Raw genomic sequence first — 26,167 nt, forward strand, 5'->3', positions numbered from 1 at the left:
TTTTTTTTAAATTTTAATGTTGGGAAGTGTAAAATGAGTTAAAACTTATCAAAAACTTTAATGTATCTCACTGTAGTACCAATATTCAAAAACAAGCACTTATACGACTCTGTAAACAATGAAAAAGCTATAGCTCTCAGAATATGATTCAAAAAGAGATTCCCATGTGAAAAGTGGTGAAATTGAAAAAAGTTTAAATTGGATCTGTGATCACATCATCTCATTGTCGAAAACTATAACTTTGTTTGTCTGTCATCATGTAAGCAAAAAAAAAAGGAGTGTCAAGAAATTTTTTTAAGGGTTTATCTTTTATTTTTTAGCAAAAGTAGAACATTAAATAGCTAAAATAATTTGCCATAGTGAATATGGTGTCAAAGAGCAGAAAAAAACTTAGCATTTCAATTATACTGAATGGGAAATGTTGTTTAAAAAGCAAGGAAAAAAAGTAAAACATTCAAAATTACTGTTTTTTGCTTTCTGTCCTCCTTTTAAAAAGTATAATAAAAAGCTATGAAAATTTATTTAGCTACCCAAATTTTAACTAATAGAAACAAATAATTATTTTATCTTTAGCAACAGAAAAAAATAAACAAATTATTTCCCCTTATACAGTGTATTTATTGCATACACGTAATCATAAATTAGACAAATTAAGTCTGGTCCTTAGGGGTTAAGGCCTCTTTCACACATCAGTTTTTTGCCTTCAGGCGCGATCCGGCTTTTTTTGGAAAAAACGGATCCGGCAAAATGCAATGCCGGATCTGGTTTTTCCCCATTGACTTGCATTAGCGCCGGATCGTGCCGGATGGCATTGCGTTTCATCCGTTTTTTGCCGGATCCGGCAACTTGTCTCATTCCGGCGTCTTGAAAAAACGTCTACTGTAACGTTTTTTGTCTCCGGCGAAAAAGTCGGAAGCGCCGGATCCGGCGCTTCCAGCTTTTTGCTACAATGAAAGTCTATGGGCGCCGGAATGCGCCGGATCCAGAAAAAGACGGATCCAGCAACCGGATCCGTTTTTTTTAAGTCTGCGCATGCTCAGATCCAATTGGCCAGCCGCCAGGAACAGAGACGGATCCAGCAAAAAAACGGATCCGTTTCTACAGTTCTCCAAAATTTATGCCGGATCCGTTTTTTCTAAAAAAAGCCGGATCATGCCTGACGGCAAAAAACTGATGTGTGAAAGTAGCCTTAGATGAATAAGATTATAGCTGAAGATCTAAAATCATAAAGTCATGATTACAATACATTAATCTCATATCTGGCTTAGTAGCTTTGTAAAATATCATCCTTTTGATGACATTAAGACATGATCCTAATATTTATATTCATGCCATCAAAATTAATATAATTTATAAAAATAGCATCTCATTTAATACATACAGTCTTTACATGATTGATATTCCATATATTTGCATATAGGCAACGTAAGAACATATCAATGGTTTACATCGGAGGGTGATTATTGTATTATGTCTACTTCCTTTTTGTTCTCTTTCTTGTTATCTTTCTCTATAATATAGTGTCATTCTTCTGAAGTCTTTGAAGAAATCTTTGCTCAGTTACATATGGGTCATCATTGCACAATAACTAATTAGAGTAAATGCAGTGCACATACTAACCGTTCTTCTATACTTTTCACTTTTAGCGCAAAAAGTAATACAATCATTAAAATAATGAAGCTTTTGTAATTGTTTGCTATATTATTTTTACTCATAGTAAAATGTAGTTGTTCCCTGTTCTTTAAAAATATTGCTTGATAGCGTGTTAGACAACTAAAATACATTTTATTCTACTCTTAGCAGCATCACTTAAGCATTAGCTAGAGATGAGCAGATCAATTCACTGCGGATTGACTTTTAGGCCATGTGCACACAATGAGTATTTGGTGCGTTTTTTACCACAGTATTTGTAAGCCAAAACCAGGAGTTGAAATGTCATTGGTAAAGCATAATAGAAACATTTGCGCCCCTTCTGCATTTTTCACCCACTCCTGGTTTTGGCTTACAAATACTGGGGTAAAAAACTCACCAAATAATCAATGTGTGCATGTGGCCTAAGGGTACCGTTACACTAAGCGATGCACCAGCGATCCCGACAATGATAATGATCGCTGGTGCATTGCTAAGTGGTCGCTAGTGAGCTGCCACACAGGCAGATCTCACCAGCGACATAGCAGCGGTCGGGGGTCGCTACTTACATGTCAGACGCGGCGATCCTGATGTCCTCCCGCCCGCGTCCACGAGTCGCTCGTTGGCACCACAGGCAGCCCAGCAGGAAGCGCCCGACGAGAAATGGTCCAGGACGTTCTCGCGCGATCAGCAACAGACAGCGGGGGAGCCGGTCGGAGGTAAGTATCACATGTAGCGATATCGCTAGCAATATCGCTGTTACGTCACAAAACCAGTGACGTTACAGCTTTATTGCTAGCGATATCGCTATGTGTAACGGGCCCTATAGACACATTTTACAACATTCTTCCATCTCCATGAATTCAGACTATTAGCATTTAGATTTGTGAGGATTGTAAGAGAAAAATGTCCTATCCCATTTCACACTAAGCTGAAGACTGCACTAACCAAACAGTAGGCTAATGGCATCAGGAGGGGCAGCACAAATTTTGCCATAATGTCTTGCAGCAAACATATCACATAACCTAGCGCAGCCAATCAGCAGACCATCAAAGCTGCTATAAAAGATGGTTGATAGCCAAGCATTGCCATTTTTGGATTTTACACCTTAGGAACAAGAGGTCAGAGCACATAGCTCATTATCCACATGGAAAAAAAAGACCTAAATCTGATTGTGGTGTACTACTACAGTTTAATTTTTGGATACGTTGAGATTTTTGTGGGTGTATCTTCTTTGTCTTTTTCTTCCTACTATAGTGCTGAAGCACATTGAAAATGGAAGTAGAGGTCTCAGTTAATAATCCAATGATTCAAGTCATAGGGAGGTGCTGGACCTTCATAATCAGTGTGACTGGGATGAGAATGATATAGTATAGAAAATAATATTAATAAAGACCCTATAATATGAAGTTCAGTGTTATGGATATGCCTCATATCAGACTTAATTGCAAAATACAAGGAGATTTTAGCCAAGAAAAGTAATAAGAGTAAAGTGCCTGTGCCCAAACATAGCATCACTCCTTTGTTAGATGCATCATATCTCTCAAAGAGGGCTACTACTATGAGTTCGAGTATCTCAGTGGAGAAAACCCACACTGTTCCAAAATAAGTTTTGAGTAAGCTCAAGGATGCATGAAACAAAAGGCGGGTGTTCATTCAAGGCTCTTACCCATGTTCCCCACTTGCCCTGCCACTGGAATTGCCAGATGTGACATGCCCACGGCCGGAGCTCTGCCTTGCATGCGCCCAATTACTGTGGCTAGTTCTGCATACACACTCATCTCATTTATATGGGTGTAAGCATATTGCTTTTTCATGTACGGTGATTTTTTTTGTTCTTCATAAATCTTTTCCCATCAAATTCCTGTGAATACATAGATCAGCGCTTGCCCCATGTGGCAGGACGTCCAATTTTGTCCGACATAGTAGGGATTTGTAATCCTGTGTGTAAATTTATTGAATACTACCTGCACCCATTAGCTGAGACCTTGACCTCTTAAGTCAGAAACACTGCGAATGTCTACAGGAGAACTGGTGAGCTCTCTTTTTGGAACTGAATGTGTTTCTGGTGACTGTAGATGTTGAGTACCATTTTAATTGACATACAACCATGTCTGAATTAAATTTTGCCTACCTTGGTAGGCTGTGTTCACACGTTACATTTTTTTCGCATTTTTCCTGCGGATTTACCAAAAAATCTGCTCAAAAAAGCCTAAAAGAAGCTTCCCATTCATAATAATGCATTTTGCACTTTTTGTGCATATTGATGCGTTTTTTACCGCGAAAAAAACGCTTTGCGGTAATAAACGCAGTATGCTCATGAATTTCGAGGTAAATTCCACATTTCTGGCTATTTTCTATGTGTCTGGGGACTCTTCGGAAAAAATTGCGGCAAAAACGTGCAGAAAAAAACGCGCGTTTTCTGGGAAGGAGTCCGGATTTTATGCAGAAATTTTCTGCATACGTGTGCACATAGCCAAACTGTGTGTCTGCATGTTTTTCTTTTTGTGTCCTCACCATTGACCTACTATTATATATACAGTGTTGGTCATCATTATTGGGACCCCTTCCTTTTTTATAGATTGTACAATATCTTCAGAAATAAATGGAATTGTACCAAAGTTATTTGCTCAGGATTTTTTAATTAATGGTTCAAAGTAATACAACAATAAAACATTAATTTTCAACTTATATGTTGCAATTTCAAAGAAGAAACAGAATAAAGAGCAGGTATTGCAATAAAAGTACCCCTAATTAGTTGCACACCCTTTGGCATTGATGACAGCCTCCAAATGTTTTCTTGTAGCCATCAATAAGCTTCCTGCACTTCTCAGCTAGTATTTTCTCTCACTCTTCCTTTGCAATTCGTTCAAGTTTTTGAATGTTTGCAGGATTCTTTTTTCTAATGACAGATTTCAGCTCACCCCAAAGATTTTCAATGGTCATTGCTGGCCATTTTAAAACAATCCATCTTTTTTTTCAGCGATACATGTGTACTTTTGTACAGTTTTGGCCAAAAGTATTGACACCCCTGCAATTCTGTCAGATAATACTCAGTTTCTTCCTGAAAATGATAGCAAACACAAATTCTTTGGTATTATTATCTTCATTTAATTTGTCTTAAATGAAAAAACACAAAAAGAATTGTCCTAAAGCCAAATTGGATATAATTCCACACCAAACATAAAAAAGAGGGTTGACAAAAGTATTGGCACTGTTCAAAAAATCATGTGATGCTTCTCTAATTTGTGTAATTAACAGCATCTGTAACTTACCTGTGGCACCTAACAGGTGTTGGCAATAACTAAATCACACTTGCAGCCAGTTGACATGGATTAAAGTTGACTCAACCTCTGTCCTGTGTATTTGTGTGTACCACATTGAGCATGGAGAAAAGAAAGAAGATGAAAGAACTGTCTGAGGACTTGAGAAACCAAATTGTGAGGAAGCATGAGCAATCTCAATGCTACAAGTCCATCTCCAAAGACCTGAATGTTCCTGTCTACCGTGCGCAGTGTCATCAAGAAGTTTAAAGCCCATGGCACTGTGGCTAACCTCCCTAGATGAGGACAGAAAAGAAAAATTGACAAGAGATTTCAACACAAGATTGTGCGGATGTTGGATAAAGAACCTCGACTAACATCCAAACAAGTTCAAGCTGCCCTGCAGTCTGAGGGTACAACAGTGTCAACCCGTACTATCTATCGGCGTCTGATTGAAAAGGGACTGTATGGTAGGAGACCCAGGAAGACCCCACTTCTTACCCCAAGACATAAAAAAGCCAGATTGGAGTTTGCCAAAACTTACCTGAAAAAGCCTAGAACGTTTTGGAAGAATGTTCTCTAGTCAAATGAGACAAAAGTAGAGCTTTTTGGGCAAAGGCATCAACATAGAATTTACAGGAGAAAAAAAGAGACATTCAAAGAAAAGAACACGGTCCCTACAGTCAAACATGGCGGAGGTTCCCTGATATTTTGGGGTTGCTTTGCTGCCTCTGGCACTGGACTGCTTGACTGTGTGCATGGCATTATGAAGTCTGAAGACTACCAACAAATTTTGCAGCATAATGTAGGGCCCAGTGTGAAAAAGCTGGGTCTTCCTCAGAGGTCATGGGTCTTCCAGCAGGACAATGACCCAAAACACACTTCAAAAAGCACTAGAAAATGGTTTGAGAGAAAGCACTGGAGACTTCTAAGGTGGCCAGCAATGAGTCCAGACCTGAATCCCATAGAACACCCGTGGAGAAATCTAAAAATGGCAGTTTGGAGAAGGCACCCTTCAAATATCATGGACCTGGAGCAGTTTGCCAAAGGAGAATGGTCTAAAATTCCAGCAGAGCATTGTAAGAAACTCATTGATGGTTACTGGAAGCGGTTGGTTGCAGTTATTTTGGCTAAAGGTTGTGCAACCAAGTATTAGGCTGAGGGTGCCAATACTTCTGTCTGGCCCATTTTTGGAGTTTTGTGTGAAATGATCAATGTTTTGCTTTTTGCTTCATTCTCTTTTGTGTTTTTTCATTTAAGACAAATTAAATGAAGATAATAATACCAAAGAATTTGTGTTTGCAATCATTTTCAGGAAGAAACTGAGTATTATCTGACAGAATTGCAGGGGTGTCAATACTTTTGGACACAACTGTATGTGTGCTTTGCGTCATTGCCTTGCTGAAGGACACTTGATCTTTGACTTAAACTAAGTTTTTTTAAACTGGGTAGGACATTTTGCTCTAAAATCGCTAATACAGTGGGGCAAAAAAGTATTTAGTCAGTCAGCAATAGTGCAAGTTCCACCACTTAAAAAGATGAGAGGCGTCTGTAATTTACATCATAGGTAGACCTCAACTATGGGAGACAAACTAAGAAAGAAAAATCCAGAAAATCACATTGTCTGGTTTTTTTTCATTTTATTTGCATATTATGGTGGAAAATAAGTATTTGGTCAGAAACAAGCAATCAAGATTTCTGGCTCTCACAGACCTGTAACTTCTTCTTTAAGAGTCTCCTCTTTCCTCCACTCATTACCTGTAGTAATGGCACCTGTTTAAACTTGTTATCAGTATAAATAGACACCTGTGCACATCCTCAAACAGTTTGACTCCAAACTCCACTATGGTGAAGACCAAAGAGCTGTCAAAGGACACCTGAAACAAAATTGTAGCCCTGCACCAGGCTGGGAAGACTGAATCTGCAATAGCCAACCAGCTTGGAGTGAAGAAATCAACTGTGGGAGCAATAATTAGAAAATGGAAGACATACAAGACCACTGATAATCTCCCTCGATCTGGTGCTCCACGCAAAATCCCACCCCGTGGGGTCAGAATGATCACAAGAACGGTGAGCAAAAATCCCAGAACCACGCGGGGGGACCTAGTGAATGAACTGCAGAGAGCTGGGACCAATGTAACAAGGCCTACCATAAGTAACACACTACGCCACCATGGACTCAGATCCTGCAGTGCCAGACGTGTCCCACTGCTTAAGCCTGTACATGTCCGGGCCCGTCTGAAGTTTGCTAGAGAGCATTTGGATGATCCAGAGGAGTTTTGGGAGAATGTCCTATGGTCTGATGAAATCAAACTGGAACTGTTTGGTAGAAACACAACTTGTCGTTGCATCCATCAAACACCATACCTACTGTAAAGCATGGTGGTGGAAACATCATGCTTTGGGGCTGTTTCTCTGCAAAGGGGCCAGGACGACTGATCCGGGTACATGAAAGAATGAATGGGGGCATGTATCGTGAGATTTTGAGTGCAAACCTCCTTCCATCAGCAAGGGCATTGATGATGAAACGTGGCTGGGTCTTTCAACATGACAATGATCCAAAGCACACCGCCAGGGCAACGAAGGAGTGGCTTCGTATGAAGCATTTCAAGGTCCTGGAGTGGCCTAGCCAGTCTCCAGATCTCAACCCTATAGAAAACCTTTGGAGGGAGTTGAAAGTCCGTGTTGCCAAGTGAAAAGCCAAAAACATCACTGCTCTAGAGGAGATCTGCATGGAGGAATGGGCCAACATACCAACAACAGTGTGTGGCAACCTTGTGAAGACTTACAGAAAACGTTTGACCTCTGTCATTGCCAACAAAGGATATATCACAAAGTATTGAGATGAAATTTTGTTTCTGACCAAATACTTATTTTCCACCATAATATGCAAATAAAATGAAAAAAAAACAGACAATGTGATTTTCTGGATTTTTTTTTCTCAGTTTGTCTCCCATAGTTGAGGTCTACCTATGATGTAAATTACAGACGCCTCTCATCTTTTTAAGTGGTGGAACTTGCACTATTGCTGACTGACTAAATACTTTTTTGCCCCACTGTAAGTCTCTGATTTCATAATTCCTGTGATACGATCAAGGCCTTAAGTACCAGATGCAGCAAAGTAACCCCACAGCATTATGGATCCTCCACTATGCCTAACTTTTGGCAGGTTTTTCTTCTCCTTATAAGCTTAATTGCATTGTCTGCAAGCAAATTGTTGCTTTACATTGCCAAAAAGCTCTATTTTTGTTTCATCTGTCCACAGCACACTATCCTAAAAGGATTGTGGCTTGTCAAGGAACTCTTTGGTACAGATCAGTCATTCCTTTATAAGTCTTTTCTTCAGCAATGGTTTCTTGGTTTTCAACCATAAAACTCTGCTTGTGCGTAATATGGTACTTGTTCAAACCAAGACCCTAGACTGTTCCAGGTTGGCCTTCAGGTCTTTGGATCTTTGACGTACTGTTTTTTCCACCATTTGCCCCAACTTTCAAAGATATCTCTTGTCAATTTTCCTCTATTCCTCACGTCCAGGGAGGTTCTTGATGGTTTGATGCTTAAAAACATTGCACACTGTTGAAACTGGGATACCAAGGTATGTACAGAAGGCCTTATACCCTTTGGAAGTCTTGTGTTTGCTAATAATAGCAGTTCTGATGTCATCAGACAGCTCCCTTGCATGAGGCTTTTTAAAACACTGGAGTCATCATTCACTGGATAATTCATGTCACATGAGCACCAACAATTAATCACAGGTGATTCTCCTTTGTGATTTACCACAGGTGAGTCCAAATATATCCCTCCCTCACCTATTGCTCCCTCCCTACCTCATCCATCCATGCACACACAAATCCATACACACATCAATACAGACTGAAGTTCTGCAGCAACTGAGGTATATTACTGTATGAGGTATAGGTGGATATACATCAATATAGACTGAGCTTCTCCAGCTGTGAAGTTACAAAATAAAGCACAAGGAGCTGTCAAGTTTTGGTAGAGCTGCAGGTAAAGAAAGTGGGTGCAGGGAATGAAGTGTAATTCAGTAGAAATAAAAGGCAGAAACCAAAAACAAAATGTACAGGGGTGTTGTATATCACAAGACAGCACAGATTAGCTTAAAAAAAATTGGATTTTGTGGTCGGACAACACCTTTAACCCCTTTGCCCCGAAGCCTGTTTTCAACTTCCTGACCAGGCCAATTTTTACAATTCTGACCACTGTCACTTTATGAGGTCATAACTCTTGAACGCTTCAATGGGTCCCACTGATTCTAAGAAAGTTTTCTTGTGACATATTGTAATTCATGATAGTGGTAAAATTTCTTTGATTGCGCCATTTTCAAAATTTAAATTTTTATGCCCTTAAATCAATTTTTTTGTTGGGAAGTTATAAACGTTAAAAGTTGACCAGCGATTTCTCATTTTTCCAACCAAATTTACAAAACCATTTTTTTAAGGACCGCCTCACATTTGAAGTGACTTTGAGGGGTCTATACGACTGAAAATTATCCAAATTGACAACATTATAAAAACTACATCCCTCAAGGTATTCAAAACAACATTCAAGAAGTTTATTAACCCTTCAGGTGCTTCACAGGAAATTTTGGAATGCTGTAGAAAAAATAAACATTCACTTTTCTTTCACAAAAATTTTCCTTCAGACTTATTTTTTTTTACTTTCGCAAGGGTGACAGGAGAAAATGGACCATAAAATTTGTTGTGCAATTTCTTCTGAGAATAACGATACCCCATATGTGTGCAGAATCTGTTTGGGCACACTGCAGGGCTCGGAAGGGAAAAAGCGCCATTTCACTTATTTACTTTTTATGCCGTTCCTTGTGTGGTAAAATGAGATGGCGGCTGTATTCTTCGAGTCAGTGTGATTACAGAGATACCAGATTTATATTGGGTTTTTATGTTTGGCAGCTGTCACACACTAAGACATTTTTAATCGTGAAAATTAGTTTTTGCATCACCATATTTTGAGAGCTATACATTTTCCATATTTTGGCGTAGAGTCATGTCATAGCTTGTTTTTTGCGGGACAAGCTGATGTATTTATTGGTACCATTTTCAGGCTCATGAAATTTTTTGATTGCTTTCTATTCTGATTTTTGGGAGACAAAATGTACAAAACCAGCAGTTCAGGAATTGCTTTTTGTTTTTTTTATACTGTTTTGCATGTGGTAAAATTGATAAGGCAGTCTTATTTTTTGGGTCAATATGATTACAGCAATACACAATTTATATTTTTTTATGTTTTAGCGCTTTTACACAATAAAATATATTTTATAGAAAAAAATAATAATTTTTGCTTCACTTTATTCTGAGAGCTATAACTTTTTTTATTTTTCTGCTGATGGAGCTGCATGATGGCTTGTTTTTGTGGGACAAGAAGACATTTTCAGCTGTCTCATTTTTATGTACATTTGTGTTTTTGATCGCATTTTATTGCACTTTTTGTTTGGTGGTATGATGATAAAGCATTGTTTTTCGCATTTTTTTAGTTTTTTAAGGTGTTTACTTAATGGGAACGTTTTATAGAGCAGGTCATTATGGACATGGCAATACCAAATATGTGTACTTTTATTGTTTATATTTTATTTATATAAATAAATGTATTTATTGGAAAAATATTTGTTTCTTTATTTGGGGATTTTAAAAAATATATTTTTACACTTTTTATTTTATTTTTTTACTTTTCATACTGCTGACCTGATGTTCTGCAAAGCATCTGCACTGCAGGGCATCAGACCAGCATCTCACAGGCACTGAAGGAGGCATATCAGGTCCTGCTCTGAGCAGCCACTGACACACCACCTTCCATGAAGGACCCCGCGTCCATCTTGCGGCTGGGGTACTCCATGGAGGCTATCAGGACAATGCGATCGCATTGTGCTGTCCTGATAGAAGCACACGGGGAACTCATTTCCTGGCGATTCTCCTCTATGTCACTGTCATTACTGACAGCGGCATCAGAGGGGTTAAATGCCCGTGATCGGTACAAGCGCCGATTGTGGGCATTGCTGTGGGGTGTTAGCCCTCAAATAGAGGTGACAGCCACACCTGATCACCGCAGCATTCAGCGTTAGGCCACATGAAGGTGCCGCCATACAAGTACTGCTGTTTGCGGAAATGCAGCTCCCGCAGAACAGTACATGTACGGAGCATGTCAGGAAGGGGTTAAATAAGTTGTTCAGTCTCAGAAAAAAAAAGGCTACAGTCACTTTGAGTGACTTCATGGTTCTGAATCCTACACTTAGGTAGGAAGGAAGGATCATCTCCACGCTGCCGCAAGAAGAATTCTAAAAATTGTAGAGGTTTCAGCCAGGTTTATTCTACGCATTTCAGGGTTCAGGTGACCCCTTCATCAGGAAAGAAGGGGTCACCTGAACCCTGAAACACGTAGAATAAACCACGCTGAAATCTCTACAATTTTTGGAATTCTTCTTGCGGCAGCACGGGGATGATCCTTCCTTCCTACCTAAGTGTATGCTTCACCAGGTCCTGCACTGACCTGTGGATCTGCAGCGGCCGCCATTAATATATGTCTTTCCTTCACTCTCACCAGGTGAGTAGTTCTCTTGGTGGGCAACTCTGTGTAACGTTTGATAAGTCCCTATTTGCGCTTTTGTGTCTCCCTCTTTTCTCTGGTTCTGAATCCTGTGATACATACACTTTCATTATTCCCTGGCGGGCAGATGGTCACATGTTTGCATATTTGCAGGTTATAAGACACATGACATGTATAGTGCACCAGTAAGATTCTATCTTGAGGGAATCCTACTCTCCCTCCTATCTACATAGAATGTTAATAGCATTAGTTGTCATCTCCTATCTCATTAAGAAAACAGTCTTCACTAAATAAAAAATTCATAGGAGAATTGAGAAATTGTTAAATGAATGATCAGTCATGTCAAATGATACATTAAAATGTTACTTATGCTCATGTTTACTATTAATTTATTAAATAACTCTTTAACTTATCTCCCTGATGACATACTTTGCATCAATAAACAAACAAGATACAAATAATTTGCAAAATAATCTTGGTGTAGGCCACATGCTATTAATTCCCCTCCACAGCATATTATAATGGTATTTTTGTGGGACAGGTTGTTAGGATTGGCGGAATGCACCAAATAAGAAAATACAATAAGGTGCGTTCGCAACCCAGGGTCCACCGTGCGGTGATGGAGAAACCGCAGCTAGCACAATGACTGAGCAAGGCTGCGAGAAAACATTTAAAGCACACTGAGTTAAATGTCACTCAGTGTGCACAGAGCGCAAAGTAACAAGCTCTGTTACACCACAGAGCGGTACTATGAAGCTGCGTTGGACTATACCCTGTTAGACTGCACAGGGGTATAGAAAAATACTAATTAGGGTCTCTATAACTTAACCCCCCAGGGAACACTAAGCTGGTGGTTGACCCTGCTCTGACACATGGTGTGATTTAGCACGCGCGCCAAAGGATGCCCTGTGCAGATACTAAGTTCAAGCAGGAGTTCCCACCCTACACTGTCTGTCTAGACCAACACTCGCAGTGCTATTAGCGGTTCACGTGCACACCTGGTGGTTAAAGTAACCACCAACACACACGATACTAGCACACAGGCGTGCGCTGCTCACCCATTTGCTGTCAGGAACACCTCACACTGCGCCCCAACGCGCATTTCGCGTGGTCTTCTTCCGGGGGCTGTTAACCGCAACAGCCCCCGGAAGAAGCCCATGCGAAACGCGCGTTGGGGCGCAGTGTGAGGTGTTCCTGACAGCAAATGGGTGAGCAATGACCTGGAGGTTATGACCTGGGGACTATTAGCAGGGGATTAATTAGAAATTCACACCTCACTGGGGGATTATTACACCTATGCTAATTAGTGTCCATGTGGCCTTTTGAATATAATGGCACTTGCTTTATACATGATAACTTTGCTTGCTGTTAGTAACCCTGCACTTAGTTGCACATTAGTCTCTTTGTAACGCATTGTCATATTCATGGTTGTTCACTTTTGTCTATGTATTTTATACAGTCTTTTGTGAGTACTATTAAACAATGAAGTAATTTTATTTTTTGATATAGACTTCTTTTCTGGTGTGTTTATATAGGTATTAGAGTTTTACATGGGCTAATGCCTGTCTGTGGTGTAGATTACCTAGTCTTCACCATGAGTGTTATGTTCTCTGCTGCTGGGATTTTGTATTATTAGCTGGAGAGCTAGCAGCAACTACAGGTGCAATCTGAGACTGGGCAAGGTGCTGGCGCCAGAGAATGTGCTGAGCAGTAGAGTTGAGCGACTTTTGGTTTTTTAGGGTAGCGTTTCGTTTCGGGAAACCCGACTTTTCCAAAAGTCGGGTCGAGCAAGATCGTCCGATTATAGGGAAAAGTCGGGGTCGTCCCGAAACACGAAACCCAATGTAAGTCAATGGGGAATAAAAGTCGGCAGAGAGGAGGACAGGAAACACACCTACAGTGCCCATTTGAATGCCAAAAGCATCAATTCTTCTTACTTAAGCTTGTCAACCTTAATTAAATTCATAATATAAGTTACGCACTGAAAAATGGGGGTTATTTGGCTAAAGTTGTGGGGGGGGAGGGCTGGCTGCAGGTTATCATGTGCCCTGGGCGAAAGAGCGCCCCTTTAACACATACCACAACTCATCATGCTCCGATACGGCAGATAAATAGCGGTATAGTACAATGAAAAATACCTCACTTTTTACATCTCATGACGAGGCCCATCTATTTCTCCATACAGAATCATTGGTCCCATATAATGTTTGAAACAGTATATGATGAGCTCCACATAATGCTACAGTATATGTTGGTCCCCATGGATGAAGCTCCACTGTCTTATGGGCCCAAATAATGCTCCAAACATAATGGGCCCCATTTCTAATGCTCTAGTGTATAATGGGCCCAGTAAATGCTGCTCCAGTGTCTGATGTCCACCTTTGGAATGTTCCAGTGTATGGTGGGCCCCATCTATCATTCTCCAGAGTATAGTGCTCCCCAAAAATTGCTGTCCCAACATTGAAAACAATCAAATAAGTCTCCTCGCTAGGGAATCCCTGTACTTGTCTGGACAGGTGCTGTAGCTTGCTTAACAGCTCGCCAGCCGTTCTCACGCCCAGTATGGATTGCACGTGATTGCACAAAGGTTAGAAAGGGTACCGTATCCCTGGATAACATGCATGGATAGCGTACACATTCAAAATATATGTCTCAGGAGGCAGGCTCAGACGGTGTCAGGCCCAGTATGGATTGCACGTGATTACACAAAGGTTAGAAAGGGTACCGTATCCCCGGATAACATGTATGGATAGCGTACACATTCAAAATATATGTCTCAGGAGGCAGGCTCAGACGGTGTTAGGCCCAGTATGGATTGCACGTGATTGCACAAAGGTTAGAAAGGGTACCGTATCCCCGGATAACATGTATGGATAGCGTACACATTCAAAATATATGTCTCAGGAGGCAGGCTCAGACAGTGTTAGGCCCAGTATGGATTGCACGTGATTGCACAAAGGTTAGAAAGGGTACCGTATCCCCGGATAACATGTATGGATAGCGTACACATTCAAAATATATGTCTCAGGAGGAAGGCTCAGACGGTGTTAGGCCCAGTATGGATTGCACGTGATTGCACAAAGGTTAGAAAGGGTACCGTATCCCCGGATAACATGTATGGATAGCGTACACATTCAAAATATATGTCTCAGGAGGCAGGCTCAGACGGTGTTAGGCCCAGTATGGATTGCACGTGATTACACAAAGGTTAGAAAGGGTACCGTATCCCCGGATAACATGTATGGATAGCGTACACATTCAAAATATATGTCTCAGGAGGCAGGCTCAGACGGTGTTAGGCCCAGTATGGATTGCACGTGATTGCACAAAGGTTAGAAAGGGTACCGTATCCCCGGATAACATGTATGGATAGCGTACACATTCAAAATATATGTCTCAGGAGGCAGGCTCACACGGTGTCAGGCACAGTATGGATTTGACGGCCCAGATTACACAGCGGAGGAGCAGGGAGAGGTAAAGATTGCAAATGCTGGGGCCCTGCCCAAGCAAGGGGGGCCCACTCGTGGGCATCAGTACTGGCACTGGGCCCCTCATAGTACAGCGGTGTGTCTGACGGCGGGTGTGCACCACCACCGTCAGAGACACTTGATTGCACTATGAGGGACCCTGTGCCAGTGCCCGCGCCCAAGAGTCGGCCTACCCACCTGTCCAGGGCAACGGCACTCGCACGGTGTCGTGCGCTAGGTGGTGACCCCGGCCATGGGGGGGGAGGTAGCACAGTTAGGGAGTTTTAGAAAGTGGCATATGTTGATGTTGGACATTCAGCTGATGCAAAAGGCGAAATAGGTGAAGTACCAGGAAGAGGTGGACCAAAGCAAGCCATTTTTCTGTCACCCTATGTGTCATCAGGGGAAGGTGGGACAAAATCCTTGGAAACCCATGCGTGGTTCATTTTAATGAAGGTTAGATCATCCACATTTTGGGTTGACAGACGGGTCCTTTTTTCTGTCAGGATTGATCCAGCTGCACTGAAGACTCTTTCCGATAGCACACTTGCAGCTGGGCAAGCGAGCTCCTGTAAGGCATATTGGGCCAATTCAGGCCAGGTGTCCAGTTTAGCGGCCCAATAGTCAAAGGGGAATGACCTGTGTGGGAGAACATCGATATGGGAGGAAAAGTAGTTTGTAACCATAGTTGACAACTGCTGTCTCCTGTCACTTTCCATTGATGCAGTATTACCAGTTGTGTGAGCGGTATTTGAAAAATCAGTCCACAACATTGTCATGAAACCCCTGTCTCCAACGCCACTTCTGCTGTGTGCACCACGAATACCTCTGCCAAGCTGCCCCCGGCCCGTACGGCTCGTGTGAGAACCATCACCGCTGCTGTGTGCTGGGAATGCCTCAAGCAACCGATTTACCAGAGTTGCTTGTTTATTAGCCAATATTAGGTCAAGGTTCTCCTGTGGCATGATGTTTTGTAATTTGCCTTTATAGCGTGGATCCAGGATGCTGGCCAACCAGTAGTCGTCATCGTTCATCATTTTGGCAATGCGGGGGTCCCTTTTTAGGATCCGCAAGGCATAATCTGACATGTGGGCCAATGTTCCCGGTGTCAATGATGCACTGCGAGTGCTGGGTGGAGGAGCACTTTCTGGCAAATCCACATCCCTCCAGTCACGCACAAACCCTGTACCAGACCTTGCCACGCCAACATTTTCACTTGCCCCACGAGATGCATCCTCCTCCCCTAAGTAATCATCCCCATCATCCTCCTCCTCCTCCTCTTCTTCCTCCACCTCGTCCAGGAGAGGTCCCTGAGCAGACAATGGCTGAATGTCATCAAGGATTCCCTCCTCCTCTTCCTCCTCATCAACATTGGCTGCAGACGCCTGCTCCTTTAGGTGCGTCAAAGTTTGCATGAGCAGACGCATAAGTGGGATGCTCATGCTTAGGATGGCGTCGTCTGCGCTTACCAGCCGTGTGCATTCCTCAAAACACTGAAGGACTTTACAAAGGTCTTTCAGCTTCGACCACTGCACGCCTGTCAACTCCATGTCTGCTCTCAAAGTGCCTGGCCGTGTATCCTCCCACAAATGCATTATGGCCTGCCTCTGCTCGCACAGCCGCTCCACCATGTGCAGGGTGGAGTTCCACCTTGTTGCAATGTCGATAATGAGGCGGTGGTTGGGAAGGTGGAGCAATCGCTGCAGCTTCTGCATACGAACGGAGTGTACAGGCGACCGGCGGATGTGCGCGCACAGTCTTCAAAACCTTCTGGAGCAGGGCTGTTAACTCCGGATAATTTTTGAGGAAGCACTGCACCACCAGGTTCAAGGTGTGAGCCAAGCAAGGTATGTGGCTGAGTTTTGAAAGGGCTATGGCTGCCACAAAATTACGGCCGTTATCACTAACTACCTTGCCTGCCTCAAGATGTACACTGCCCAGCCATGACTCAGTTTGTCGCTTCAAGTACTCGGCCAGCACCTCGGCGGTGTGTCTGTCGCCCAAACACATCATCTGCAACACAGCCTGCTGACGCTTTCCACTAGCTGCTCGATAGGGGGACACATCGTGTGCAACAGTGGCAGCTGCAGATGGAGTGCTCGTACGACTGCGCTCTGTGGACGAGCTTTCGCTTCTGGAGGAGGAGGAGGAGGAGGAGGGTCGAATGCCTACAGCCAACTGTTTCCTATACCGTGGGCTAGGCAGCACTGTCCCACCACCGCTGTCCCCTGTGGACCCTGCATCCACCACATTAACCCAGTGCGCAGTGATGGACACGTAACGGCCCTGGCCATGCCGACTGGACCATGCATCAGTTGTGAGGTGCACCTTTCCGCTCACTGACTGCTTGAGTGCATGGACAATGCGGTCTTTCACATGATGGTGGAGGGCTGGGATGGCTTTGCGAGAGAAGAAGTGGCGACTGGGTAGGTCATAGCGTGGTACTGCATAGGCCATGAGTTCGCGGAAAGCTGTGCTTTCCACCAACCGAAAGGGCATCATCTCAAACGAGATTAGTTTGGCAATGTGGGCGTTCAAACCCAGTGTACGCAGATGAGAGACTGAGTACTTTCTTGACCTACTCATAGTGTCTGGGAGGGTGAGCTTGACTTGAGAGCTGCATATGGTGGAAGTAGCGGTGGACAGGGCGGACTGAGAGAGGGTTGATGATGGTGATGGAGTTGATGATCTTTCTGATGGCCTAGAATCAGTCTTTCGTTGATATAACAGTGGGATTCCCTGACTGCTGTGGCCTTGCAACGACACCTCAACATTTGCTGCTGTGCTAACCGGTGGGCTTACAGTGGGGGAAACAATGTAGCGTTGCTGACTACCTTCGTTGTGATCAGTTGCACATGTGGCACTTGAGGTTTGGTGTTGTGTCCACGCTTGCAAGTGCATGCTGGTTAAATGTCTAAGCATGCAACTGGTATTCAAATTTTTCAGATTTTTCCCTCGGCTAAAGGTCTTTGCGCACTTCTTACAGATAACCTTGGCCTGATCATGAGGATTTTGTTCAAAAAAGTGCCACACTGCACTCTTCCTACTTTGGCAGACATTTTGCGGCCTAGCACGCTGTGATCTTTTGACCCTCTGGACAAGCTGTCCAGCAACTATTTTGATGTTTGGAACCTGTCTTTGGAGTGCTCCGGGCCTGCCAGATAACAGCTGTTGCGATGTCGATGTCTGCTGTGGATGCTCCTCATCTGAGCTATTGGAAGCAGCACCCTCTTCCCCCAATGGATGCCAATCTGGGTCAACAACTGGGTCATCCATCACCTCCTCTTCTATGTCATGTGCACCTTTCTCTGTGTCACCGTGTATGGTGGTATAGTGTGCGGGAAGGGGCACCTGAGTCTCATCAGGGTCAAAATCTGGCTCTGTACACTGCGAGGACAATGTAGTGCTCTGAGTGAATGTACCAGCAGAATCATCCATCAGCGGCTGTGCATCAGTGCACTCCATGTCAGATTCATCTTGGCCTGGGTAATTCACCATTTGACATGATAATCCAGGCATGGTATGTGAAAACAGCTCCATGGAGTAATCAGTAGTATGGCCTGCGTCATCCTTCAATCTTGGTTGGGGTGAAGGACACAAGGAAAGGTGTGGTTCATGAACATGAGCCTCCAATGACGACTCAGTGCTTTTACTTTTTACAACTGAAGAAGAGGAGGCGATAGAGCTGGAGGCTGAGTCAGCAATGTAAGACAAAACTTTTTCCTGATGCTCTGCCTTTAAAAGCGGTTTGCCAACTCCTAGAAAACTAAGCGTTCGAGGCCTTATGTAGACAGACGATGACGCAGGGTCAGCACCTCCTGCATTCGGTCCTATTTTGCTCTTGCCACTACCATCAGATCCACCACCAACACCATCATTACCAGCTGCCAACCCCCGCCCAATTCCACGGCCTCTTCCACCAGCCTTCCTCATTTTTGGTAGAAATGTAGACAAAATCCAACAAACTATATAGTAATGTAAAACAAGGTACAAGGTGTCTATAGGACAGGGGAGATTTAGAATTTCTGCACACACTTGTGGACAGTGGACACTTTTGGATTGTGTGAGGCCCACTGATATCTGAGCGCTATGTGACACGCTCGATGGCACAGCTGCCTGTGACCAAAGTGACGAGACGATAATGGAGATTTTGAATCTCTGCGCACACTTTTGGACACTGGACACTTGTGGATTGTGTGAGGCCCACTGATATCTGAGCGCTATGTGACAGGCTCGATGGCACAGCTGCCTGTGACCAAAGTGACGAGAGGATAATGGAGATTTTGAATCTCTGCGCACACTTTTGGACACTGGACACTTGTGGATTGTGTGAGGCCCACTGATATCTGAGCGCTATGTGACACGCTCGATGGCACAGCTGCCTGTGACCAAAGTGACGAGAGGATAATGGAGATTTTGAATCTCTGCGCACACTTTTGGACACTGGACACTTGTGGATTGTGTGAGGCCCACTGATATCTGAGCGCTATGTGACAGGCTCGATGGCACAGCTGCCTGTGACCAAAGTGACGAGAGGATAATGGAGATTTTGAATCTCTGCGCACACTTTTGGACACTGGACACTTGTGGATTGTGTGAGGCCCACTGATATCTGAGCGCTATGTGACACGCTCGATGGCACAGCTGCCTGTGACCAAAGTGACGAGAGGATAATGGAGATTTTGAATCTCTGCGCACACTTTTGGACACTGGACACTTGTGGATTGTGTGAGGCCCACTGATATCTGAGCGCTATGTGACACGCTCGATGGCACAGCTGCCTGTGACCAAAGTGACGAGAGGATAATGGAGATTTTGAATCTCTGCGCACACTTTTGGACACTGGACACTTGTGGATTGTGTGAGGCCCACTGATATCTGAGCGCTATGTGACACGCTCGATGGCACAGCTGCCTGTGACCAAAGTGACGAGAGGATAATGGAGATTTTGAATCTCTGCGCACAATTTTGGACACTGGACACTTGTGGATTGTGTGAGGCCCACTGATATCTGAGCGCTATGTGACACGCTCGATGGCACAGCTGCCTGTGACCAAAGTGACGAGAGGATAATGGAGATTTTGAATCTCTGCGCACACTTTTGGACACTGGACACTTGTGGATTGTGTGAGGCCCACTGATATCTGAGCGCTATGTGACACGCTCGATGGCACAGCTGCCTGTGACCAAAGTGACGAGAGGATAATGGAGATTTTGAATCTCTGCGCACACTTTTGGACACTGGACACTCGTGGATTGTGTGAGGCCCACTGATATCTGAGCGCTATGTGACACGCTCGATGGCACAGCTGCCTGTGACCAAAGTGACGAGAGGATAATGGAGATTTTGAATCTCTGCGCACACTTTTGGACACTGGACACTTGTGGATTGTGTGAGGCCCACTGATATCTGAGCGCTATGTGACAGGCTCGATGGCACAGCTGCCTGTGACCAAAGTGACGAGAGGATAATGGAGATTTTGAATCTCTGCGCACACTTTTGGACACTGGACACTTGTGGATTGTGTGAGGCCCACTGATATCTGAGCGCTATGTGACACGCTCGATGGCACAGCTGCCTGTGACCAAAGTGACGAGAGGATAATGGAGATTTTGAATCTCTGCGCACACTTTTGGACACTGGACACTTGTGGATTGTGTGAGGCCCACTGATATCTGAGCGCTATGTGACACGCTCGATGGCACAGCTGCCTGTGACCAAAGTGACGAGAGTATAATGGAGATTTTGAATCTCTGCGCACACTTTTGGACACTGGACACTTGTGGATTGTGTGAGGCCCACTGATATCTGAGCGCTATGTGACACGCTCGATGGCACAGCTGTGACAAAAGTGACTAGAGGATAAGGGAGATTGGATTGCTTTTAAAAAAGCAGTTTGCGGAGCAGTGGGTAAACAGCAATGCCAGCGTGTCAGGAAGCCTTAAAAGGCAGCCCAACAACCAACACCACTGATACACCACTATATAGCCTCCCCTTGCACTGCACACACAGTGACTTGTGTGTTGTGCAGGCCAAATCGCTAGCAGCAGAAGCAGTTTTTCCTCTCCCTATACTAAGATCGGCAGAAGTAAGATGGCGGTCGGCGTGCACGCCCTTTTATACCCCCTGTGACGTCCACCAAAGCAAGCCAATCACTTGCATGCCCTTCTGAAAGATGGTGGTGACCCGTGCCTAGGTCATCACGTTGCCCACAGTGTCCGTGGATCCTGATTGGCTGAAAAAGAGCGCAAAACAAACTTTTGAAACGCGACTTTGGCGCGTAAGTCGCCGACCTCGTGGCCGACCTCATCCTAGGGTCGGGTTTCGTTTCATAAAACCCGACTTTGCCAAAAGTCGGCGACTTTTGAATTTTTTCAACCCGTTTTGCTCAACTCTACTGAGCAGTCATTCCAGTGGCTGAGCCTGAATGGAAGACCACAGCACCAGACGAGGCCTGGGATCTATCCTGTGCAGTGGAAAAATCCTGTTGCCTAACACAGATTTATCAATAAATTAGGATGAAACAGGACATGAAATTATGACACTACTCTGGAATAATGTGCCTTTCAGCAAGATGAAAAAACAAGATGTGAATGGGGTTAAGTTACTCTTCTTATTGCTTTATTTTAAATGTGGAGTGAGTTGTCAAGACCATTTGTCTCTCACAAAATCGCTATAGGTGATAACTAGTGGAGATACTCCATCTCAGCCTGTTATGAACTGGTAAATTGTGATTTATTTTCTTCAGCACTATTTTGTGACATTTCATTTCTCTCTGTAGTGTGATGTATGAAGTAAGTTTTCACTGTAATGCAATACAAATTGTCACATACCACATTAGGAAGAATATGGATTGAGTATGAAGCGCAATATTCTTAAAATATCTTGGTCTAAAAGATTTAAGATCAAAATGTATGAAAAAAATTGATAACTTTCAGTGTCCTGATCTATAGAAAAGTGGACAAAAAAGTATTAATGATGGATTCTAGAATTTTTCTTTTGATTTTTTAAACAAGCTATTGAGGACTTTGGTTTTCAGCTTTGATTTTGTTCTCAGATGTATACAAAATTTTCTTTGGTCCCAATGAATTATTTTAGAGCAGGTGTTTGATATCTTTAACCCCAAGGTTATCTGTACCCAGAGTCTTTAATGTAATGTCTGTAGGATGCCTTACAATGAGATGTTAGTGGGAACATATCAACCTATGGGATGGCAGAACTGTTAGGCTCGTTATAAATAAGAAAGAACCCATAACTTCTGGCTATGCAGAGATCTCATTTATCATCTTTTTCGACTGCGATTATGCACTAAAAGAAGATAAGTCTGTTTTCCCATTTGACAAGCTTAAACTATTATATAAGAATAGGAACTCTAAAGCCCCCATTACACACTGCGATATCGCTAGCAATATCGCTGTAAAGTCACCGATTTTGTGACGTAGCAGTGATATTGCTAGCGATATCGCTGCATGTGATACTTACCTCCGACCGGCTCCCCCGCTGATTATCTCTGGTCGCGCGAGAAGGTCCTGGATCATTTCTCGTCGGGCGCTTCCTGCTGGGCTTCCTGTGGCGCAGACGAGCGACGCGTGGACGTGGGCGGGAGGACGTCAGGATAGCCGCGTCTGACAGGTAAGTAGCGACCCCCGACCCCAGCGATGTCGCTGGTGAGATCTGCTTGTGTGGCAGCTCACTAGCGACCACTTAGCGATGCACCAGCAATCCATATCGTTGTCGGGATCGCTGGTGCATTGCTAAGTGTAACGGTACCCTTAAACATAGTAAATCATTACATATGTCTGATATGACATGCAATATACAGTTGGTGCGGAAATTATTCAGACCCCTATAAATATTTCATTCTTTGTTTCATTGCAGCCATTGGTAAATTCAAAAAAGTTCATTTTTTCTTATTAATGTACACTCTGCAACCCATCTTGACTGAAAAAAACAGAAATGTAGAAATGTTTGCAAATTTATTAAAAAAGAAAAACTGAAATATCACATGGTCATAAGTATTCAGACTAGAGATGAGCGACTTTGCCTTTTTTAGTGACGAGTCGGATTTCATGAAACCAGACTTTCTTAAAAGTCGAGTCGAACGAAATCGTCCGACTATCGGGAAAAGTCGAAGGTCCGACTGAAACACGAAACCCAATGCAAGTAAATGTGGAAGCAAAGTCGGCAGGGAGTGGAGGACAGTAAACACACCTACATGCCGGACCGCTTTTCTAAAGTGCTCGAAATCTCTCTCTGTCTCTCTCCCCGGACACTGCACATGTCATCTCGTTGCCCACAGTGTACGTCCTTGCTCATTGGCTGAAAAAAAAGTCACGTGCAAGCATTCTGTGAAATCCGACTTTGGCGAAAGTCGGCGACTTTTGAATCTGACCGACCTGTTCCGCTCAACTCTAAATCAGACCCTTTGCTCAGTATTGAGTAGGAGCACCCTTTTGAGCCAGTACAGGCATAAGTCTTCTTTGGAATGATGCAACAAGTTTTTCACACCTGGGTTTGGTGATCCTCTGCCATTTTTCATTGCAGATCCTCTCCAGTTCTATCAGGTGAATGTTGGTGGACAGCCATTTTCAGGTCTCTCCAGAGATGCTCAATTGGGTTTAGGTCAGGGTTCGGGCTGGGCCAGTAAAGATTGGTCACAGAGTTGTTCTGAAGCCACACCTTTGTTATTTTAGCTGTGTGCTTCGGGTCATTGTCTTGTTGGAAGGTGAACCTTCGCCAAGTCTGAAATCCAGAGCACTTTGGAAGAGCTTTTCATCCAGGATACCTCTGTCCTTGGTGGCACTCATGTTTCTTTCAATTGCAACCAGACTGTTATGATTAGGTAACTGAGAAGGATAACGGGGAATAGATTAGACAACCAGATAACCAGAGAGGTTGGTAGCTAGCGGATTGCAAACCCCTAAACTAACAACACAGCTAGAATTAGCCGTGGGACGTACCTACGATGCCCTAGATGCCTCAGCACAGCCACAGAATTAACAAAGCCTAAAGAGAGAAATGGGAAAGCTAGACTGCCCCGGAGAAGAACCCCAAAGAAATAGATAGCCCTCGAACATATATTGCCGGTGAGACAAGATGAAGCACAAAACACAGGCAGAGAATAGAGTAAGCAAATGATGGGGCCCAAACTGTCTAGATAGAACAGGACAGGAAAGGATACGGTCTGCAATCACGCAAAAAACCCTAAGAAAAATCCAACACGTCTGATATGCAAAAATAATGAGGCCGCACGACCTCTCCCCCATTAGATTAGAACTCTGGTGTGAACTGGTTACTAAAAAGACTAACATACGCTGTGGCATATGGAACAGGGTCCAGCACAGGTCCCAACAGGGAACCAGGCTGAACACACACCAGCTAAGCAAAAATCAGAGGCAAGCAAAAAGGGATCCAATGCCAAAAAAGATTCAAGAAGACAAATAACTTATCTGAAAGATGCAGGACAGAGCAGGAGACAAGCAGATTTCAAAATATGCTCAGGAAGCAAACCAAATGACCAGCAGGAGCTGAGGGAAGGCTGTTCACTTAAATCTCCTCAGTCTGTAACACCTGACCTCCAGTCATCCAGCTCAGGTGATTGACTTCTGTCAGCTAGACCAGCTCCATTACCAGGTGCAACCACCAGAGTGAGACCAAACTCAGAAGCCAGGTCAAAAGTGTTCACAACACCAGTTGTTCTGTCCCTGCAGCTGAAAAAGACCCCCATAGCATGATACTTCCACCACCATGTTTCACTCTTGGGATTGTATTGGGCAGGTGATGAACAGTGCCTGGGTTTCTCCACACATACCCCTTAGAATTATCATCAAAAAGTTCTATCTTCGTCTCATCACATCAGAGAATCTTATTTCTCATAGTCTGGGAGTCTTTCATGTGTTTTTAGCAAACTCTAAGCGGGCTTTCATGTCTTGCACTGAGGAGAGGCTTCTGTTGGACCACTCTGCCGTAAAGGCCTGACTGGTTGAGGGCTGTAGTGATAGTTGACTTTGTGGAACTTTCTCCCATCTCCCTAATGCATCTGTGGAGCACATCTTGGGTTCTTCTTTACCACTCTCACCAAGGCTCTTCGTCCATGATTGCTTGGTTTGGCTGGATGGCCAGGTCTAGGAAGACTTCTGCTGATCCCAAACTTCTTCCATTTAAGAATTATTGGGGGTCACTGTGCTCTTAGGAAGCTTGAGTACAGCATAAATTCTTTTGTAACCTTTGCCAGATCTGTGCCTTGCCACAATTCTGTCTCTGAGATCCTTGGCCAGTTCCTTTGACCACATGTTTCTCATTTGGTCTGACATGCACTATGAGCTGTGAGGTCTTATATAGACAGGTGTGTGCCTTTGCAAATCAAGTCCTATCAGCTTAATTAAACACAGCTTGACTCCAATGAAGGAGTAGAACCATCTCAAGGAGGATCACAAGGAAGTGGACAGCATGTGACTTAAATATGAGTGTCTGAACAAAGGGTCTCAATACTTATGACCATTTGATATTTCAGTTTTTCTTTTTTAATAAATTTGCAAAAATTTGTACATTTCTGTTTTTTTCAGTCAAGATGGGGTGCAAAATGTACATTAATGAGAAAAAAATGAACTTTTTTTAAGTTACCAAATGGTTGCAATGAAACAAATAGTGAAAAATTTAATAGGGTCTGAATACTTTCCGTACCCACTGTATGTATAAACTCCAATAGAGAATGGCACATACAGAGGCTTCAGGGCTCAAACACCTGTATGTATCCCTATTAAGGTATACAAAAGCCATGAGCCCTAACTAGATAAAATTAAAGCTCTAGTAGGAGAGTTGGGAGGTAGTTTTGAATGTGCAGTGGTATCTAGTAAAATTTGTCCATTTTTTAAACACTGCATATAGAGCGTATAAGCGTCTCAATTAAATTAATTCAAAATAACTTAAGACTAGAGATTGATTCATCAAATTAAGTCAAAATTAATTTGAACTGAATTTATTATATACAAAGTGAATGGGCTCTAAATGACACCAATTGCCCTAAAAATAGATTTACAACACTCCTATGATATCCAAGCTCTCTTATGGCTATATGCAACCCATTTCAAGCTGTTCAAAGACTGCTTTAGTAATGTCAACATCTATGCTTATTGACAAATGGATAATAACAAGCAACCTGTGTTAGGCACCAGGATTCTCCCTCTGCACTGGGTAGATTCCAAACCTTGCCTGCCTCTGCAGTCTCCCAT

Source organism: Dendrobates tinctorius, unplaced genomic scaffold (genome assembly GCF_039654945.1).
Source record: "Dendrobates tinctorius isolate UK_male_01 unplaced genomic scaffold, ASM3965494v1 ptg000079l, whole genome shotgun sequence".
In the NCBI taxonomy this organism is placed as follows: domain Eukaryota; kingdom Metazoa; phylum Chordata; class Amphibia; order Anura; family Dendrobatidae; genus Dendrobates; species Dendrobates tinctorius.